The sequence below is a fragment of the Talpa europaea genome (assembly GCF_964194135.1).
Source record: "Talpa europaea genome assembly, chromosome: 1".
NCBI classification, from domain to species: domain Eukaryota; kingdom Metazoa; phylum Chordata; class Mammalia; order Eulipotyphla; family Talpidae; genus Talpa; species Talpa europaea.
In genome coordinates, this window is record NC_140073.1 from 17642968 (window position 1) to 17664923 (window position 21956).

The window sequence follows — 21956 nt, forward strand, 5'->3', positions numbered from 1 at the left end:
CTCCAATGCATAGTCTTTGCTCCTTTGTCAAAGATTCGTTGACCATAAATCTGTGGGTTTATTTCTGGATTTTCTATTCGATTCCATTGGTCTGTATGTCTGTTCTTGTTCCAATACCATGCATTTTTGATGATTATGGCTTTGTAGTATAGTTTGAAGTCTGGGAATGTGATGCCTCCATTCCCTTCTTTCTTTTTCAGGAGAGCTTTGGCTATTCGGGGTTTTTTGTGATTCCATATGAATTTCATCAATAATTGTTCTATTTCTTTGAAGAATGACATTGAAATTTTGATTGGAATAGCATTGAATCTGTATATTGCTTTTGGAAGGATGGCCATTTTAATAATGTTTATTCTTCCAATCCATGAGCAGGGGATGTCTTTCCATTTCTTTGTGTCTTCTTCTATTTCTTTTAACAGTGTTTTATAGTTTTCTTTGTATAGGTCCTTTACCACTTTTGTTAGATTTATTCCCAAATATTTGATTTTTTTTTGTTTCGATAATAAAAGGGATGGTTTTTTTTGATTTCTTCTTCTTCAGATTTATTGTTTGTGTATAGGAAGGCTACTGACTTTTGTGTGTTGATTTTGTATCCTGCCACTTTACTGAACTGATTGATGAGTTGAATTAGTTTTTCTGTGGAGTTTTTGGGGTTCTCTATGTAAATTATCGTATCATCTGCAAATAGTGATAGTTTGACTTCTTCTTTTCCTATTTGGATTCCTTGTATGTCTTTCTCTTGTCTTATTGCTCTGGCTAGGACTTCCAGTATTATATTGAAAAGCAGTGGTGAGAGTGGGCATCCTTGTCTTGTTCCAGATCTTAATGGAATTGCTTTCAGCTTTTCACCATTGAGAATGATACTGGCTGTTGGCTTCTCATTGATGGCCTTTATGATGTTGAGGTATGTTCCTTGTATCCCAAGAATTTCAAGGGCTTTTATCATGAATGGGTGTTGCACTTTGTCGAAAGATTTCTCAGCGTCTATTGATATTATCATATGGTTTTTATATTTCTTTTTGTTGATGTGTTGGATAACGTTGATTGATTTTCAGATGTTAAACCATCCTTTTGTCCCTGGAATGAATCCTACTTGGCCGTGGTGAATTATCTTATGGATACATTGTTGGATTCTGATAGCTAAAATTTTGTTGAGGATTTTTGCATCAGTGTTCATTAGGGAGATTGGCCTGTAGTTTTCCTTTTTTGTGTTGTCCTTGTTCGGTTTTGGTATTAGTGTAATATTGGCTTCATAGAACGTGTTTGGTATTGTCTCTTCCTTCTCAATTTTTTGGAAGAGTTTGTGAAGGATAGGCACCAATTCATCTCTGAATGTTTGGTATATCCATCAGGTCCTGGGCTTTTGTTTTTGGGGAGGTTTTTGATTACCATTTCAATTTCGCTGCTTGTAATTGGTCTGTTTAGGTGTTCTATTTCTTCTTTATCTAGCTTTGGGTTATTGTAGAGTTGTAGGAATTTGTCCATCTCCTCTAGATTGTTGAACTTGTTTCCATACAACTCTTCATAATAGTTACTGATTATTCTTTTGATTTCTGCTGTGTCCGTTGTGATTTCTCCTCTTTCATTTGTGATCCTGTTTATTTGTGCTTTCTCCCTTTTTTCCTTTGTGAGCCTGGCTAGGGGTTTGTCTATTTTATTGATTTTTTCGAAGAACCAGCTCTTGGTTTCATTAATCTTTTGGATTGTTTTTTTAGTTTCAATTTCTTTTATTTCTGCTTTGGTTTTTATTATTTCTTCTACTGGTTTTGGGGTTTTTTGTTGTTTTTTTTCTAGATCTTTGAGCTTCGAGATTAGGTTGTTTCTTTGAGTTCTTTCTTGTTTGTTGATGTGAGCTTCTATTGCTATATATTTTCCTCTTATTACTTCTTTTGCTGCATCCCATACATTTAGGATATTGGTGTCCTCCTTGTCATTCAATTCAAAGAATTTTTTAAGTTCTTCTTTGATCTCCTCATTAGTCCAGTGGTCTTCCAGTAGTGTGGTTTTTAGTCTCCATGAGGTAGGAAAGTTCCTTGCCTTCTTTTTATGGTTTATTTCTAGCTTGATGCCTTCATGGTCAGAAAAGATGGTTGGTATGATTTCAATCTTGGTGTATCTGTTGATGTTTGTCTTGTGCCCCAGTATGTGATTGATCCTGGAGAATGATCTGTGTGCGCTTGAGAAAAATGTGTACTCTGTTTTTGGGGGGTTTAGTGTTCTATAGATGTCTGTTAAGCCCAAATGCTCTAGGTCCTTATTTAGAGCTTTGGTTTCTTTACTTATTTTTTGTCTTGTTGATCTATCCATTGTTGATAGTGGTGCGTTGATGTCTCCCACTACATATGTGTTTTCTCTGATGTCTGTTTTCAGAGATGACAACAGTTGTCTGATATATTTTGGTGCTCCTTCGTTTGGTGAGTATATGTTAATTAGTGTTATTTCTTCTTGAAGTATTGTCCCTTTGATCATAATGTAGTGACCGTTGGGATCTCTTTTTATTTTTTTGAGTTTGAAATCTGTTTTATCTGATACAAGTATAGCTGTTCCTGCTTTCTTTTTTGGTCCATTTGCTTGTAGGATTGTTTTCCATCCTTTAACTTTGAGTCTATTTTTATCTTTTGTAGCTAAATGTGTTTCCTGGAGACAGCAAAAGGTTGGGTTTTGTTTCTTAATCCAGGCTGCAACTCTGTGTCTTTTTATTGAAGAGTTTAGTCCATTTATATTTAGGGTTAATATTGATATGTTAGCATCTGTATTTGCCATTGTGTTTGTCTTTCTTTTGATTTTATTCTTTTAATATCTTTTTTTTTTTCCTTGCCTTCTTTGTTGTTGTTCGTCCCTCTGAGGTTCTGGCTTTAGGATTCCTTGTAGTATTTTTTGGAGTGGGGGTTTATTGGTAATGAAGTTCCATAGTTTCTGTTTGTCTGGGAAGGTCCTTATTCTTTCTTCATAGAGGAAGGAAAGCTTTGCGGGATAGAGTATTCTTGGTTGACATCTGTTTTCTTGGAGTCTGTTGACTATGTCCTTCCACTCTCTCCCTGCCCGTAGTCTTTCTTCAGAGAAGTCTGATGTCAGCCTGATTGGTTTTCCTTTGAATGTTATTTGTTTCTTCCCGCTTGTCAGCTTCATTATTTTTTCCCTGTCCTGGATTCTTGGGAGCTTCACTATTATGTGTCTTTTTTTTTTTTTTATAAAGTTTTTTTTTTTTTTAATAGAGGCATGCTTTATTTATTTTTTTGCTGGTTTGTTTGTTTTGTTTTTGTTTATACATGCACTGGGTACAGTCAGAAGCGCGGGAGGGTGAGTGAATTCACCAGAGCGGGGAGCAGAGCAGGCAGAAGGACCGAAAGACACTGCTGAGGGGAGCAGCGGGCGGCAGGAGAGGTCTGCGCGCCATGTGGGACCCTCCTCTGGTGGCCGGGGAGCAGCCGGGGATTGAACCGGCGCCGCAGAGGCCGCGGGCAGCTTCGCAACCCAGCGCTCAACAGCTTTGCCACCGGGGAGGCCCACTATTATGTGTCTTGCTGTATTTTTCCTTTCGTCATGGAAGTTTGGTGTTCTTCTTGCTTCTTGTATATCAATTTTCAGCTCCTTCTTCACATTTGGGAAGTTCTCTTCAATTATATCCTGGAATATTTTCTCTGTTCCTACATCTCTCTCCTCTCCTTCTGGTATTCCTATAACTCTTATATTTCCTTTCCTCATGGTGTCCGATAGTTCCCAAAGTCTTTCTTCGTTCTTTTTCCTTCGTACTACTCTTTCCTTTTCTGTTTTGGTTCTTTTTATTTCTGTGTCTTCAAGAGAACTTATTCGTTCTTCCATTTCATCTATTCTGCTTTCATTGCTTTTTCCATAATTCTTTAGTTCTTCCACTAATTCTTTGATCTCCTGCATTTCTTTTACTTCCCTCTTTAGGGACTCAATTTCATTCTTCTGATCGTTGATTATTTTTCCCTTATCATTGTTTTCCTTTATGAGTTCTGTCATTTTTTTAATCATGGCAATTTTAAATTCTCTTTCTGGAAGGCTCAGAAGTTCTTCCAAGTTACTGTAGTTGCAATCTGGGGGCTGGTTTTCTTTTTGTGGTGTGCTTCTTCCCTGAGGAGTTGCTATGTTGCATGTGGTTCTTCTACTCTCTCCTGTCTGTTTTCTAATTTGCCGTATGCATTGGGACACTGTGTTGCTGGGACTGACAGGCATCTTGGGTGAGCTTCTCTGCTCCCCTCTGGCTCCTCCGGGAGCCATCTGTTAGTTTCCAGCAGTCTTTACTGAAGAAAGGTCCCTGTTCTAAAATGCCGATGTGGGGACACACTCCCCTGTGCTTCTGGTCTGCCCCGGCGGTGGGTTCCCTCTCCCCTTCTGGGCTTGGACTGCAGGCCAGAGGTGTTCTTGTGTGGGTGAACTTCCCCGGCTCACCTCTGGCTCCTGAGGGAGCCTTCTGCAGGCAGTCTTTACTGAAGAAATGTCCCTGTTCTAAAATGGCGATGCGGGACACACTCCCTGCATGTCCAGTCTCAGGTACACTCTTCTGCGCGCCTGGTCTGCCCCGGCTTTGGGTACTTGCTCCCCCTGTGGGCTCAGACTACTGGTCGGCAGGGGCCCAGTGTGGGCTAACTTCCCAGCTGGCCACTGGCTCCTCCAGGAGCCTCTGCTGGTTTCAAGTCGCTAGGTGGCGCCAGAGATCTCTCCTAGAGCCCTTGGGGAGCTGTTTTTTTTTTTTTTTTCACCCCGTGGGACAGGAAACAGAGCAGGAATGGTAGGGTAAACCTCAACGGCTTTGGGGTGCTGTGTCTGCCTTGTGCCCCACTGTCGTGGAGAACCCATGCCCCGAATTTTGTGCTCCGGATCTCAGTTCTAAAGCCCTCAGGTCCAGGATGCGGGCTGTAGCCCAGTTCAGTGTCCACAGAATGGCGTCTTTTGCACCCCGCTCCCGTGCCTGGGTGCCTGGTTCCTGGATACTCAGTGAGGGTCTTTGCGCGCGTCTCCCTGCAAGCCTAGGTCGCAGGCTCGGGGACCTGGGCAGCCGCGACCCAATCCAAGTTTGCTTTTCAACCGCACTGCTTTTCAGCGCTATCCCGATCGATCCGTGTTTGCTTTTCCAGCACGCAGCTTTTCCGCGCGATCCCGATCCCGATCTGTGTTTGCTTTTCCAGCGCGCTGCTTTTCCGAGCAAGCTTACCGGGCAGCCTGGGGCTGTGTGCTGGTCCTGGCCTCCTCCTGGGGGGCGGGGTCTCTGTTTAATGGCGCCCGGAGCTCACCTCTGTGGCGAATCCTGCAGGGTTCTCCACAGCTCCCGTTCATGGGGTGTGGTGGATGCAATAGTTCCTTTCCAGTCACAGTCCCGCTTGCTGCGTCGTTTGTTCTTGTTGGTCATTTTTGTTTGTTTTTTTCCTCCTCTCTGCTGGTCGGAGAGTGCCGCCTCTGTGGGTGGGGGAGGAGAGCAGGGTTCTGTGCTTTCCTCCCTTCTAGTCCTCTTTTATGGCCACTTTCTTCTTTGGGTAGTTTGCTGGAGTCACCCGTTTATCTTCTGTGTCCCAGTTCTCACTGGGACCTGCCGCTTTTCCTCCCTATTAACTTTTTTTAATGGGAGATATTAATCGCAGCGTCTCCTCCCTCTGCTCTCTTTTCCAGGGGTCTAAATGAAGATATTTTAAAACTACTCATTCTAGACTAGTCATAGAACAAAGGTAAATCAGGAAAATGTACATTGATTAGGTCCTCCAGTGAGTGTTGCATATCACTAATTATTGAAAAATAAACCCACAATTTATTGAGAAACAGTACCTATTAGTTCAAGTAAGGAGAAGCAAGATGGTAGTGAGATCAGTAATAATAATTTGTTATACTATAGGTGATAACTTTATTATCAAGTTGTATTTTATTGGGCATTAATTGTTTGGCATGACATACAGTTCAGCAATTGACTGAAGAGAATTTTAGGACACTATTTAGAGGAAAATCTCCTTTCCCAGTGACCTGTTCTCTGTACTGTGAATCCTGTGGAGAGAATACTCATTTGACTGTTAGTGCTTACACAGGTTTAGATTTATAGAATGATTTGGGGATGTAATTTTTTTTTAAAGATTTTATTTATTTATACAAGAATTGGGTTATAGGCCAGATGCGCGGGAGGGTGAGAGGATTCACCAGAGACAGATTGGGGAACAGAACAGGCAGACTGATGAAATACACTGCTGAGGGGAGCAGCAGGCAAGACAGGACATGTCTGCTGCACCATGTGGGACCCTCACTGGCCGGCCGGGATCGAACCTGCGCGGCAGAGGCTGCGGACAGCTTCACAGCATGTTGTTCAGCTGCCTGCACCACCAGGGGAGGCCTAGGATATAAATAATTTTTTGTCAAAAGTGTTATTCGATAAGTCATGTGATTTTTACAACAAGTCAAACAAAGTTTGGCAAAGAGGAGACTTGAGTACAGTTTAGGAGCTAAGTCAAATATGGAGTGAAAGACTGATTCTCCTTGATTCCAGAGAGTTTGAGTTTTTCAACCCATCACAAAGTGGTCTTGAAAAACCTCACAATAAGCCTTAGGGTTATTGTTTTTTTTTTTTTTTTTTCTCTTTTATGCTCTTGTAATCCAAGATAGAAAAGAAAATAGCATTTTTTTTTTAATCCAAGGGTTCTGATTCCTTTTGATGCCTGAATGAACTTTGGGACACTTGAAGTGCTCTTTAAGGTCATCACCTGTAGGCATTTATAATTACACACACTAGAGATACAATTATTGTCAAGAATTCATTGTCCACATTCTAACTAATCTTTACATTCCATGGCAGGTCAGACTTCTAATATATAACTTTAATTGGACCTCCTAATAGCAAAAACAGTCTTATGTTAGACTGTGGAAATATTTCTGTAGATTTAAAAAAAAATTACACTTGAGAGAAATAAAGAAAGTTGTCTATGCATTCATGAAAGGAAATTATAGAAATTATTTCCAATGTGATCTTTAGAGTTGATGGCTCCCCAAAGATAATAGTTCTCATTTTATTCAGTGGGGGACCAAGGTTAGTAGCTTTATGCCACCACTGTACTTCACTGTTTTTCTAGAATGGAAGATTTTGAATAATATATTCAAGTCTCAGTGCTCAGCCAAGAGTTATGAGACACTCAGGGGGCACATCTGATAGGCACTCTAGAGATTGGCATTTTTAATTATAATCAAATGCTAAATTATTTTCATGTGAGTTACATTACTTTGAGAATTTCTCTTGATATATTCTGGAAGCATGGTTCTTAGGAAGTCAACATTTCCAATTTCTACTGAATTTATCATCAAAAACTGTTGCTTATTCTTGGTAGTCTTGTTTAAACAGAAATATAAGTGAATCACAGAACTGTTCCTATATTAGAATTTTACTCATATAGTAACACTGATAGCTAAGATTTTAAAAACTTAGCTATAACATACAAACAATCCAGATAAAATTTATAAATAATCGAGATAGCAATCATAATGGCAAATATTTTAAGATAGTAAAATAGAGTAGAGCCTGGGATTGAAAACTAGACAAATGTGTTCAAATGTACTGTGTGAACCTGTGAAAATGTATTATTTTTTCTTGGTCTCAATTTTTTGGTTGATAATATGTAACTTAAATATATTTACACCATTCTATTGTTGCAGTGTAAATAATAAAAGGGAAAGTAAGTGAATATATGTATTTTTGTACCCTATATAGTATTTAGAGGGTATTTAAGAACCACTACCTTTAATATTGTTATCTATAGTACATTAGAGTTTACAATTATTACTGTTATAGGTATTCATGGTTTTTCACACCTACTCTTCATTTTTTACAAATGAAGTATCTGAGACTCAGAGATTAAATGACTTTCTCAGGATTTTGCTCGTAGCATTTCTAATGACGTCTCCATGATCTTATTCTATAAGTATTCTGTGATTGGTACTTGTTTCTACTTTAATCTTCACACGACTGAAGAAGCTGAGTACAGAGAGGTTAAATTATTCGCCAAGGATCACAGAGCTAAAGTGTAATGAATGGGACAGGACTTCCAATCTCCGCCAGATCTAATGTTCTTTATATTACAACACACTGAACTCCATGCAGTCAAGGCTTCTTTGCTACATTACCAATCTCATCACCATTCATGGTGTCTTTTACCCTCTAGCTATACAAGCCATCTCTTGTTCCCCAAAAGGAGCATGTACTTTCCTTCATAGTTTATGCACATCCTGAAATTTTCACTTGACTTTTCTTTGCATTCCCAGTTTTATCTGTCTTGTGTATATTTACCTCTCCTATGAATTCCATGAATAAACTACCAGGCAAAATTAGTCATATCTTTTGCCTCATACATTTTATAGACATGTTTCTCATAGTTTATATAGCCCTGCACTATAAGGCAATAATAAACCTATCTCTCAGAACTATCTGTATGTTGTAAACCATATACAGGTTTGCACATTTAAGTTTCACAGAAACTTTGTGTAGGTATTATTATTATCTCACATCCAAAGTCACATGGAGGCTAAACTAGCCCAAGTTCACCCAGCTCAGTCTTCTTTGCTTCCTGTGATTCCTGTCATATCTTTGTCTACCCACTTACTTTTATACTCTATGAATTTTATAGTTAAAGTGTGTTGCTTGTAGAAAGTAGATAGTTTAGTATTACTTGTCCATCCATTCTGGACATCTCCATCCTTTTAACTGGAATTTTCATTAAAAAAACAGATATTGGGCCTCCCCGGTGGTGCAGTGGTTGAGCCCTGGGGTGCGAAGCTGCCCGCAGCCTCTGCAGCGCCAGTTCAATCCCCAGCTGCATCCTGGCCACCTGAGGAGGGTCCCACGTGGCTCGCAGACCTCTCCTGCCGCCCGCTGCTCCCCTCAGGAGTGTGCTTCGGTCCTTCTGCCTGCTCTGCTCTCCCCTCTGGCTCTGGTGAATTCTCTCAACCTCCCGCGCTTCTGACTGTACCCAGTGCTCGCATAAATAAATAAATAAACAAACAAACAAACAAACAAATAAATAAATAAATAAATAAATAAATAAATCTTAAAAAAAAAAAAGATAGTATTCCTCCTGTGATGGCTGTTGTATAAGAAACAAATTGCCACATGAGCAGAAAAGCTTGAAAGGCAGAGAGGGCATCTCTTGGGAGAGCACATTTGATTTCACCATTGGAGGGCAAACGATGAAGATTGTATGAGCTGCGTGCAAGAGCATTGCTGGCAAAGGACACAGTATGCACAATGTCTCCAAAGTCAGGTAGTGGCCAAGGTGTAGGATAGGAGAGATATTTGGCTCATGCATCCTTCTTATAAACTCCATAGGAACATTCTGTGCCCTCTGCTGACAGGCTCAGTTGAGGTATAATTTTATCAGGTGAACCCCAGGTTCTGTATACCTCCTGGTAGAGTCACAGCTAATTGACCCAATTTGAATATGTCCTTTAAGTTAAATTCAACAGATCTTCCTTTGAGGATAAGAACTAGGAAACATGAAGTTTAGTATTAGAAAATTCTGACTCTCCAAAAATCATATTTGATAAGGAATAAAAGAGATACAGCTTTATGTAGTTCTTTTGTCTTTGTTCACAGAAAACAGTATATTCCTTTCTACCTCATTTCCATTTAGTAGTTTGGTACTAACTATTTATTCCAGCCATATAGATCTATTAGGTTTACTGCAGAGATGTTTTCAAGATCCCTATGGCGCCTTTTTGGGCTACTCTCGAATGATAGTGAAAATGATAGCCTATACAATAATGGCAAAGATAGTGTGAGTGAATAATAAAAAGAAATCAACTCAGTCCTTTCCATTTTCTCTGTTCTATCTTAGTGCCATGTCATGAATATTTAATCATACCTCACCAATGAGGCAAAATAGCAGGGTGATATGAACTAGGATGGAAATGGATGCTAACATGACATGAGATGATTATGTTTTTATGTGTTCTATAAAGTTCCATATACAGTTATGAAATTCCATAAACAATGTCAACTCTGGCTTAATATATTCAGTAACTGATGTTCCATTTGAGGCTGGGACTGACCATGTTTTCATATTAGAGCAAAATAATACTAATCCAAAGCAGTTTAACAGGAATGGAAAACACTACAAATCAAAGTTGTGAAGAAATGATAGACCATTTTTGTTACATTAAAAGAAAAAGTGAAAAATGTTGAATTATGGCAGAGACTTGAATGGACCATAACGAATCTCAGTGGCTGAAAGCTGATTCAAAATAAATGGAGATAATTAACAGATTGGAGATCTGCAAGCAACAGGTAATTGGATTATCAACGGATAATTTGTTTCCATGAACATTTTTACTATCTGCACATCTGCAATATTTCATTCTTGTCATTTTGTTCTCTGAAAGAATGTCCTCAAAACTCAGTTAATCCCCTGTATGATCTCTGTAATTAAGTTATTTTGAAAAGATGGATACTGCATTTTTGTCCTCAAACAACATCCAAACCCCTCATTTTAATTACAAATGACACATTATTTCCGCTGTTTTGTCCTGGGCCTTTGAGAAGAATGAGGCTTTTTCATTCTCCAGGGAGCACAAACTCATGTTTAATAACTTGATCTTTTAAAATATTAACCATTAAGCAGGGTCTTTTTGTTAATCATGGCCATGCAAATATCAGATATCTTTTCATCAGATTCCTATCACGGCCATCCATTTGAAAGCTGGTCTTGTGAAATGAGAGTATCTTTGTTAAAAGTCCTGTCAAGGCCATGAGACAAGTCTTAGGATCACCCTTGCTAAGGAATATGGAAAACTGCATTTCTGTATTGTAGGCAAAGAAATGGGCATTTTTTCAGTGTTGTCATCAAGATTTTGCAGAATCCATATAAAGTATGGAGCCACATTTTGAATTTGAAGAAATTACACAATAAAACCAAGCCTACTAATCCATCAAGTCCAAAGACACAGAAATAGGAAATAAGAATTTGGTGTGGGGACCATTATAGGTGAATGAAGAAGCACCACTTGAACATCTAATACTTGGTGACTAGACCCAGCTACTCTGTGGAGAGCATGTGAACTTTGAAGTCAGACACCTTGCCTCCCAATTCTGTTTCATCTCTTATTGGCAGTATAATATTGATAAATGACTCAATACCTTGATTCAGTGACTTCACCTATAAGTCGGCAATGATATTAATCCTCAAATACTAAATTTGCAGAATTAAGAGAGCATTAAAACAGTCTTAATATCTCCTGGATCATAGTAATCACTGTTAGCATTTATTGTTGTTATTATTATTATTATTATTATTTATTACTGTCAGTAGAATGAATATAGAATGGGCATTCATAGCCAGATTAAGTTGTGAGAGCTATCAATAATCCAATGAGATGTCATTGGGATAATTTTATTCCTATAATACCGATAAAATGTCAAAAGCATGAAACTGATCAAGTTTAATTTCTTCAGGACTAGACCAAAGACTTTTACATATCATAAGAGCAAAAGTGTTTTGGAGGCTCAATGATTCTCAGGGAAGGAGATAGGGAGTAAGATGAGGTAGGGCTAACATACACTGAGCATATCACCAGCACTTTACATTTGTCATGTGGTATGCCCTCAATGATTGTTATTTTGAAATAATTATTCACGTTTTAAAGATCAAAAATAAAGTAATCAAGAATCTGATATTGGGTTTAAGAACATGTGGTTGTAATTAGAGGATGGGTGTCAAGTCCAGGTCTGATGCCAAACTCTTTCTAAAAACAGCAAAGGGGAATGAAACCTAATGATAAACCAGATTTCTTTCCCATCAAAATGATGAAATCTGAAATATATTAATATGTTCTACATCTGTAGGTGAAGACTCCATATGGAGAATGGATAGATGAAGGATCCATATACCACTATAGAGTGGTATAAGCCACTTGTTCATAGAAGTCATTTTACTCTTGATTTGTGTGTGCATTATTTTCCATTTTACTTTTGCCATGTGGTATTAAATAGTAGAAGAAACTTAATGATTTTCAAAAATATATGAAATTAATTCCTCTTGTCAAATTTATTTTGTTTCACTGGAAGAGTAATATTAATGTCAAATACATGTATTTTCTCCCTTAGGGTCTATTTTAAAGACTCTGCCTTAGGTAATCCATGACTTTTAGATGAAAACCAAAGTGAATTTTTTTTTTTGCCTCACACTATTGTAACAATCCATTCAGCCAGCAGAGGCCAAAAGGAGACCCCAAATTAATGATGTCTACATTGATTGGATGTGAGTCCAAATTATGTTGATAAAAATGTCTACAATGTCTTGAATTCTTTTCCTATTGGCAAATGAGCAAATAGTATAGCTATTTTCTCAATGTATCACCAACTGGTTTGCGAAGAGAGGATGTTATAGCTACCTGTTTTCATTACTTAGTTGGTACTAGACATTTTGCTAAATATTTTGCAAGCATTTTCTCAACAGGATATGGGTTTTAATTAGTTTCTGGGTATTTGTTTGTTTATTGCATTTTGTTTTAAGCAGAGATTTTGTCCTAAGGCTAGTAAGGCCTATCAATACGGAACAGAGGTGTCTGATGATGGCTCTCTTAACAAAGTTATTTTATTCCCACTATTACTTTGTAGGATTCCTGAGAATGAGAGGAGATGAAAATAGATAAAGGGAGGAGCATTTTACTGATAAAAAATGCCTCAGGTATCACTTGGGCTTTTCAGGTAATTTTGGGATTGGAAATTGTCAATAGAGTTACCATTACTTAGAGGTGCCTTTCTTGAAAGAATTTTTCTTCTGTGAATGTAGCAAGAATTCAGAGTGTGTGTTCAGGTCCTGCAGTGAGGTTGGAATTGTTAAAAATGTTGACAGGGGATAGTATTGATGAATCACAAATTGACTGTTGACCTCTTCATGACAACGTGATCATTTGTAGCAACTGTTCACCCTTTCTAAGTCCTGGCTTTGTCTGATAGTCACGTGGTACAGTGGGGTCACCGTGTTCTGCATGGAGACACTACCCATCACTTCTGCATTCTGAGTCTCCCTTTGGCATTTATTCTTTCTTTAAACAACAATTCACTTAATGACTATTCTGAGCCAAAACCACTGACTTCTTCACAGACAGTTACCATCTTATTATTGATTAGTTCTCTATGTGTTAGACAAAAAAGTCAAATTTAAAACATCTTCATTTTTAAGGTTGTGATATAGAGACAGTGTTATATTGGGGTTATTTCTATTAGCAATTCTATTTTTAAAAAGTGCAAATTAGAAAAGTTTTATGACATGATACCGGATTTATTTACATCTGAAGGGCTGAGTGAATCAACATTTACCATTCCTACCCCTTTCACAGATGAAGGAACTGGCTTTGTGAGTTTAGTGATTTTCCTGAGTTGATGCGACTATGAAGTGTTGAGATGAAAATAGCTCCATCAAGTATCTGGGCTCTTAACAACTAATTATAATATTTAAGCTTTCCATGAGAGAGAGACATGAAGTGAATCATTTGATTCCAAAATATTAGCTTCTCTGTTCTTTAAACTTTTGAAGGCTGACATCTTAAGTCTTTGGGTATTTCTTGCCTTGTAAATCCAGACTTAAATACAGTTTCCAATGAGGTTTATTTTGTTGAATCAATTGAAATTAAGAAATTGAGAAATGGAGTTTCTCTTTCTAGGAATATACATTTTCCAACACCCAAATGACTTTTCTCTGGACTAATTCAAGTGTTTCCTCTCATGTAAATAATCATTTTCCTTTGGAAATTTTATTTTTAAGATTTATTTATTCATGTATACAAGAACCGGGGTACAGGCCAGATGTGTGGGAGGGTGAGAGGATTCACCAGAGATAGAGTGGGGAACAAAACAGGCAGACTGACTGAAATACACTGCTGAGGGGAGTAGTGGGCAGACAGGAGAGGTCTGCTGCACCATGTGGGGTGCTCACCAGGCGGCGGCCAGGGTCGAACCCACACTGCAGAGGCTGCAGACAGCTTCACAGTTCTGCACTCAACTGCCTGCACCACCAGGGGAGGCCCTCATTTGGCAATTTTATATAAAGGAGTTGAATGGTTATCTAAGCCATTTCCTGTGTGCCTGCAGGTTTTGGTGCTTTGTGCCCCGGCACAGTTGTGAACTATAGAGTTGGAGTTAAAAATGTGTAAGGGATGTATTAAATCTATCTTTAGAGATCTAGCTTACCACTTTGTCAGAAAAGAAGTCATTTCAATTTGTAAGTTATTTTTTTCAATTTGTAAGTTTTTGCAATGAAAGAAACATTTAGATTATAAAAATCTTTTGAACTACTTGTGCACATAGAAAAAGAGAATCCACTTATAATCCTGGTCTTGACTTGCTAAAGGCATGAAGACAGGCTGGTGCAGAGTGTCACTGCTGTTCTTCTTTCCATGGCAACACTCATTTTCTACAAAACTGCAGGGGTTACAGTTCTCATAGACAGCATTTACTGTTTTCCCTCCATCTTATACCACGTGTTCCTTTTTCTGCTCTGTCCCCTTGAGTTAGTCCTTACAGAGTTATCTGCTGAAACATTTAATGACTTTGGATAGCACCCTTGGCTTACTTGAGCTCCTGCATAGGGGTAAGACATGAACTTCAGTTTGAAGAATGCCCTTGGAGTCTTAAGTAATAACTCAGTCTGTGATAGACACACAGATCCCATCAGAGAAAAATAAACCAATCTGTTGTAATTTTTTCTACTAGCAAAAGATATTGTTTGTGCAGGAAGAAAGGGATGGAAATACTGCTAGAGGTATTGGAAACAGTTATTAAATAGATAAGTACAAAAAAAGAAAATTTTCATTTGTCTGTCAAAGCCTTCTGGTATTGCCAAGTCATTTTGTATCTAATGTTGGAGAGAGACAGGGATGCTGTCTTCAAAGGTTCATGAGAAAAGAATAAACTTTGCAACATCTAAAGAACAGAGGAAAAAGGTAATGATGATAAAATATTTGTGTTATTCCTCAAATCAAAGAGAAACTGGAAAATATTAATAAGAAGTCTTCCTGAGAAACAAAACATTAATACTAACAGGTTGACAGAATGATTTAGTGTTCTTATTCTATTTCATTTGAAAATAAGAAAAGGATAATATCTTCATAGTTAAGGTGATCCAGTTTGCTTTTATAATCGCTGTGTGTGTGTTTTCTGTCAAATCTAACTTATTCAATAGATGTACCAATTCAATTCTCTCTAAAATACAGTTTCAATGCTCATAAGACTATGTATAGTCTGAATCACTCAGGTAGGATGCTGATGTATTTGTTTACTTAGAAGAACCTCTTTCATCTCAATGACATATTTTTCTATATAAGCCCACAAAAAGATATATGTATCACCTATCATCTGCACACTTAGAAAACAATTATTTGTTCCTTTGCATTCTCCTGACACCAACCAAGAATGGATAGATCATATTTGTTAAAGAAGAATGTTCACAGAAAGGTAATATAAAGAATCTCATACAGAGATTAATGATCATGTGATAAAGATTGAGTTTAAGCTGTGAATTACTTTATGGCATTGTGATCAACTACAGACCATGTGTGTGATGGTGATCTTCACAGTCTTCACCACCATTCTGGCGTGTGGTGGACTATACCTGCTAGGTTTGTGCTAGCAAACAGCATATAACATTCGCATTATCATTGAATCACACAAGGTACATTTCTCAGTATGCATTCCTGCTATTAGGCCAAAATGGCTGCCATGCCATGAATTATCTATAGCTTAAAGAGTTTTTTATGCCTTGTAAATAGCTCAGAGGCAGTGAAGAACTAGAATCAGGTAACATAGCTTTCCACTGGAGATGTCCAGCAATATTACACATTTATTCCTTTATTCCAAATTTTCTTATACTTTGTAATGTTCTGGTTGATGTGTTGACTCCCTCTCGGATGAATTTTCACATCTCTGTATCTTATTTTGTTCTATATAGGTATACTGAACTTCTCTGGGGCAATGACTGTGCCTTGAATTTTTTGCAATCCTAGTGATTCCAAATATAAGAATCCCTGAACAATAGCTATTGTCTAAATAGCTGAAGGAAAAAAAAATATATATATATATAAAACATTGAGTATTATTGGTCCATCACAATCACAGTGAAGACTCAATCTTTGTTGCAAGTTGTCTGACAGCACATAGTAAAACAAAAGTTCCTGAAAATCTAGGGAAGAACATAGCTTGTTTTTCTGGGTATGACTTCTGGTTAATAGCAAAACTCTCAACAGAGATCAATGTCCTTGTTTTAAGCTCTTAAAAATTTTTATTGGTGAGAATTCTTTAGACACTAGCCTAGCCTAAGCACCCTAAAAAAAAAAAACAACAAAAAACAAAAAACATAAACATAGATAGGACTGTAAGTCAGACAAATCTATATTCAAATCCAAATCTATTAATGTATACCTTAGGAACTGCATGACTACAGAAAGATAATTAACTTTCTGGGATTTGTTTCCTCATTTTTAAATTTAGATAATAATACTATAATTACCAAAATTTTTATGAAGATTATATATGTAAAAAGTTTAGCTTAGTGAAAAAAGCAATAAAAGCTGTTTTCCGACTTTCCACCCTTTTTCTATTTTAATTTAAAACAAATAAGAAAAAATCAAAGTGAAATCTCAAGCTGTGCTGAACACAATTTCAGACCTGAAATAGTCAAATTTTTTAAAATGCTTGAATTAATTGCATTTATAAAACTACTTTTAACACGAAGACTAAAGTACATTAAGACAAATTTTAAAAACTAATTTTGCTTCCTAATAATTAGAATGAACCTACTTTTATTAAAAGTATTTTCCCTTTTCACTTATTAGACAAAAATATCAGAATATTTCTGGAATACAAATATTTTATCTTCTTTCTTATTTTCCTTCTTTCTTTCCTCCTCTCTCTCACCCTCTGTTTCTCCCTCTTTGGGGGAATTTCAGTCATTTAATTCAGAAAACAGATTAGCTAATATATTGTATTCTGAAACAGAGCTGGTATAGATGCAAAGCTGATCTAAAACATTCATATTCCTTAGATTCATGAAAATTTAAGTCATTCTCTTAAAAGGTTTGATTACTTGGAAAGGAACAGATAGGTTTTATCAATGTGTGTGTGTGTACACACACATACTAGTATATGCGTGTTTATTATGTTATGTGGAAATACATACATATTTCCTTCTCTATGCTTTTTTTACTTAAAGTTTAGAATGGACCTTTCATTGGAAAAATAAACAAAACCAAAAACCAAGCAATAGCATTGTGGTGTTCCCTTTAATGTGATTTTAAGCCCTATTTATTCCCTCATAACAAATTTTGCCCTCTTTGTATGCCAGTGTTCTTATGGCAGCTACACAAACACTTTTTTCCCTAAAAAGGAAAATGTGGCTGCTGAGGAGTAAAAGCAGTTGGAGCAATTTAATCTGCCATTTCTTTGTCAATTATGTGTCAGAACAGCTGTGTTACCTTATTGTCTTCCTGATATTTCCTTCACTCAAAAGCAAAAACAAGGTAAACAAATATAAAAGGAATATATCATGTCCCCTGAAAAGTCCCAAACATCTGAACTGTCCCCTGAAAACTCTTTTGAACAATTTGAAATTAAATACCAAAATCCCCATCGTGAAAGTGGAGATTCCTGGGTTTTGGAGATTTTAAGGAACAGGGAAGTTCCTTATACATGCTTCTTGAGTAGAGGGTTTTTCAGGGACTCAGAAATAGTCTCCAAGGGGGCCTCTCTGGTGGCTCAAGAGGTTAAGCCTCAGCACTATGAAGATATGGGCAGCCACTGCAGCATGAGTTCTATCCCCATTTAGGGAGATAACCCACATGGAGCAGCAGACCTCTACTGTCTCTCTCATTAATCCCCTCAGCAGTGTATTTCAGTAGATCCGCCTTTTCTGCTCCCTACTGTCTCTGGTAAATCCTCTGACCTCCCCCGCACACCTCTGGTGTACACCCCAGCTCTTGTATGTAGAAATAAATCTTTTAAAAAAAATACAAAACCAAAAATACTCTCTAAGATCTATTTACTATATATATATATTTTTTTTTTTTTCTAATTTTACTGTAGTGGATTCTAACCCTTCAGAGTTTGGAGCCCAGGATTCCATAGACTGTGTCATCAATGTCCAACATTAGAAACCTCTCTTATGGGAACTAAAATACTCTATCTGTGTGGGCCACACACTGGCAAGAGCCGGAGAAGATCAGATGACCAGCATTCTAGATGATTTTGATTTGTGGGCAGCTCAGATACAAACCAAATCCAGTTTCCTTCTCATTAGTGATAATGAACAACTAATGGAGCAGGAATGAAGTCAATCTTAAAGATTCCTTTCTTTCCTAAGAGATCTGATTACAGGTCATATTTTCCCTTTAGAAAATTGACCCACACTAAAACTGTGTTTAATGCAGAAAAAGAATGCCTAGTTTACTGAATTAGGTACATCAACAAAAACTGAAAAATATTAATAATAATTTCAGGGAAATGATAATTTAGAATGGAGAAAAATTTACATTGCCCATTTTTTTTGAAATAACATTGCATTATAACATTGCATAAGTTTCAGATGTACATCATGGATAATCATTGTGTATGTTCTACATTCAGTTAATCACTTAAAGTCCAATTCCCTCCTTCCCCATAAAATTCTCACTTATCTTTCACACAATTTGCACACACTCCCTTCCTCTCTGATTTTATATACTGGTAAACTGAAAGTAATATTTTCAGTCATGCTTAGAATTAACTAAGATACAGGAACATTAAAAAAAGTCATGATTTTATTTTAATAAGGCCAAAAGGCATTTCCAACTGTTGGTATCTGATCAATGTCTGCAATCTTTTTTAGTTTTTAATTTTAATTTTTAATTTTAGTCCAGGATAAGCAACTATTTTTTTTTCTTTCTGTATTTAATATTCTTTAAAAGGGTCAATCTGCTTACTGTAAATAACCCAAATTAAGATAATAAGTTGAAGCCAAATTCAGATATGTTGGATTTATTTGGGAACTGTTTGAAGAAGATATGAAATATTATAGGAATGAGTGAAGTATCATTAATTCTAGATTCAAAATGACTGAGTGGTAATCTTGGTCTTAAATTTCCTATCTGTGAGATAGATCTATGTGTAGAACTGCTTCATAGGATTACTATATTGATTAATTGAAATAACTCATAGATGACACCTGGAATACTTGCATTTAAGTATAAGTACTAAATATATATTAGCTATTATTAAGGAAAAATATAAAACAAAAGCAGCCACCTTTCATATCCTAGATCAGGGGCTCTATTCACAAATTTCTCAATATCTTTGCCATTGTATGGACATATGTGCCAGTAAATTCAGTCCTTACAGCCTCTCTTAGGGAAATCTATCTGGAATTATAAAACAATAGTGGATTTTATAAACATAAATGTGACCAACAAATTTGCTGGGTTACCTAGAATTTTATGTAACTGAGGATGATTGAAAATTATTTGCCATGTTACAATAATAAAAACTAGAATAAACACTATGCAATTTCCCTTATTGGATTAGCTTTAGCTGATGCTGTTGTACTCTATGCTTAACCCCTCTTCGGCTTGGAAGTCTTTTGAGCACTCTTGTGCCCTTTACATCTAAATCTGATATTATAGGAACACTGTAAAAAAAAAAGCATTTGTATCAAAAATCACCATTTACTCAACAAATGGTGATGTATTAGGTGCTGGGATACAGAGTCAAGTAAAATAAGCACTGACTGTGAAGCATACACACTCCAATTTGAAAGAGACACATACAGAGAGGTAGCAGTTCCGTGTGTTAAGTGGTGTGCCTGACTTGGAAAATGCATGCTGCTGTCGAGATGTACCATCTCTGAACTTACATTATGTAAACAGATGTGCTAGGCAAGAATTTTAAGCATCAAAAAATTGTAGAGGTAAGGTAAACAGCTGAGCTTTAAAAAAAAAAAAAAACCTGTAAATTCAGGTAATCATGGTCAGGGATAGCAAGGATGAGAACTGATTAACTTCAGTGTATCCATTTTAAAATTTAAGCTCCCTTTTCTAAGTATCACAGACTGAAGTAAGAGCTTGTCCTTTATGGAAATCGGATATAACTTCATCCACAACCAGAAATAAGGGTAACATGTAAAAAAACATGTAAGGGTAACATGTAAAAAGTGTAAACAGCTCTAACAGAAGACTGAAGTTCTGGCCTTCCTTTGTCACAAAGACACAGCCTTGAAGAATGCTTTGGTGTTAACCGTTATAGACATATTGTGGGGAAAGAGAACAGTCAGGATAATAAAGAACACAATAATGTAATGTGTTCATAGGTTAGACACTGTGCATAAATACTCCAGGAACAAAAAGAATCTTATGGGGTGACATAATCATTGTTTTCCAATATTATAGTAAGGTTTAGGGACTATGTTGGGTAGTGTAAGTGATAGCAGTAGACTTGCTGGGTAAATTATTTGTTTTGCCCTAGAAAGGATTATAAAAGTAAAGTTTAAAAAAAACACTTGATGTAGTCCCAGCTGTTTATCTTTGCCTTCACTATCACTGCTTTGGGTGATGTGTCTGTAAAGATGTCTTTGATGTGCAGATCACGTAGTGTTTCGCCTATATTTCCTTCTATATATTTTATGGTTTCAGGTCTTATGTCTAGTTCTTTAATCCATTTTGAGTTGATTTTTGTGTATGGTGTGAGGTAGTGGTCAAGCTTCATTCTTTTGCATGTAGCGACCCAGTTTTCCCAGCACCATTTATTGAACAAACTTTCTTTGCTCCAATGCATATTCTTTGCTCCTTTGTCAAAGATTAGTTGACCATAAATCTGTGGGTTTATTTCTGGATTTTCTATTCGATTCCATTGGTCTGTATGTCTGTTCTTGTTCCAATACCATGCAGTTTTGATGATTATGGCTTTGTAGTATAGTTTGAAGTCTGGGCGTGTGATGCCTCCATTCCCTTCTTTTTTTTTTCAGGAGAGCTTTGGCTATTCGGGGTTTTTTGTGATTCCATATGAATTTCATCAATAATTGTTCTATTTCTTTGAAGAATGACATTGAAATTTTGATTGGAATAGCATTGAATCTGTATATTGCTTTTGGAAGGATGGCCATTTTAATAATGTTTATTCTTCCAATCCATGAGCAGGTGATGTCTCTCCATTTCTTTGTGTCTTCTTCTATTTCTTTTAACAGTGATTTATAGTTTTCTTTGTATAGGTCCTTTACCTCTTTTGTTAGATTTATTCCCAAATATTTGATTTTTTTTGTTTCAATAACAAAAGGGATGGTTTTTTTGATTTCTTCTTCTTCAGATTTATTGTTTGTGTATAGGAAGGCTACTGACTTTTGCGTGTTGATTTTGTATCCTGCCACTTTACTGAACTGATTGATGAGTTGAATTAGCTTTTCTGTGGAGTTTTTGGGGTTCTCTATGTATAATATCATATCGTCTGCAAATAGTGATAGTTTGACTTCTTCTTTTCCTATTTGGATTCCTTGGATGTCTTTCTCTTGTCTTATTGCCCTGGCTAGGACTTCCAGTATTATATTGAAAAGCAGTGGTGAGAGTGGACATCCTTGTCTTGTTCCAGATCTTAATGGAATTGCTTTCAGCTTTTCACCATTGAGAATGATACTGGCTGTTGGCTTGTCATAGATGGCCTTTATGATGTTGAGGTATGTTCCTTGTATCATATCTACATCAAATTAAAGAGCTTTTGCACAGCAAAAGAGACAATAACAAAAACAAAGAGAAACCCCACCGACTGGGAGAACATTTTTGCACCCAACACTAATGATAAAGGACTGATCACAAAAATCTGCAAAGAGCTGATGAGACTCAACAACAACAAAGAAAATAATCCAGTCAAAAAATGGGCAGAAGAGCTAAAAAGAAACTTCTCTGAAGAGGAAATGCAAATGGCCAACAGGCATATGAAAAAATGTTCAACATCACTTGCCATC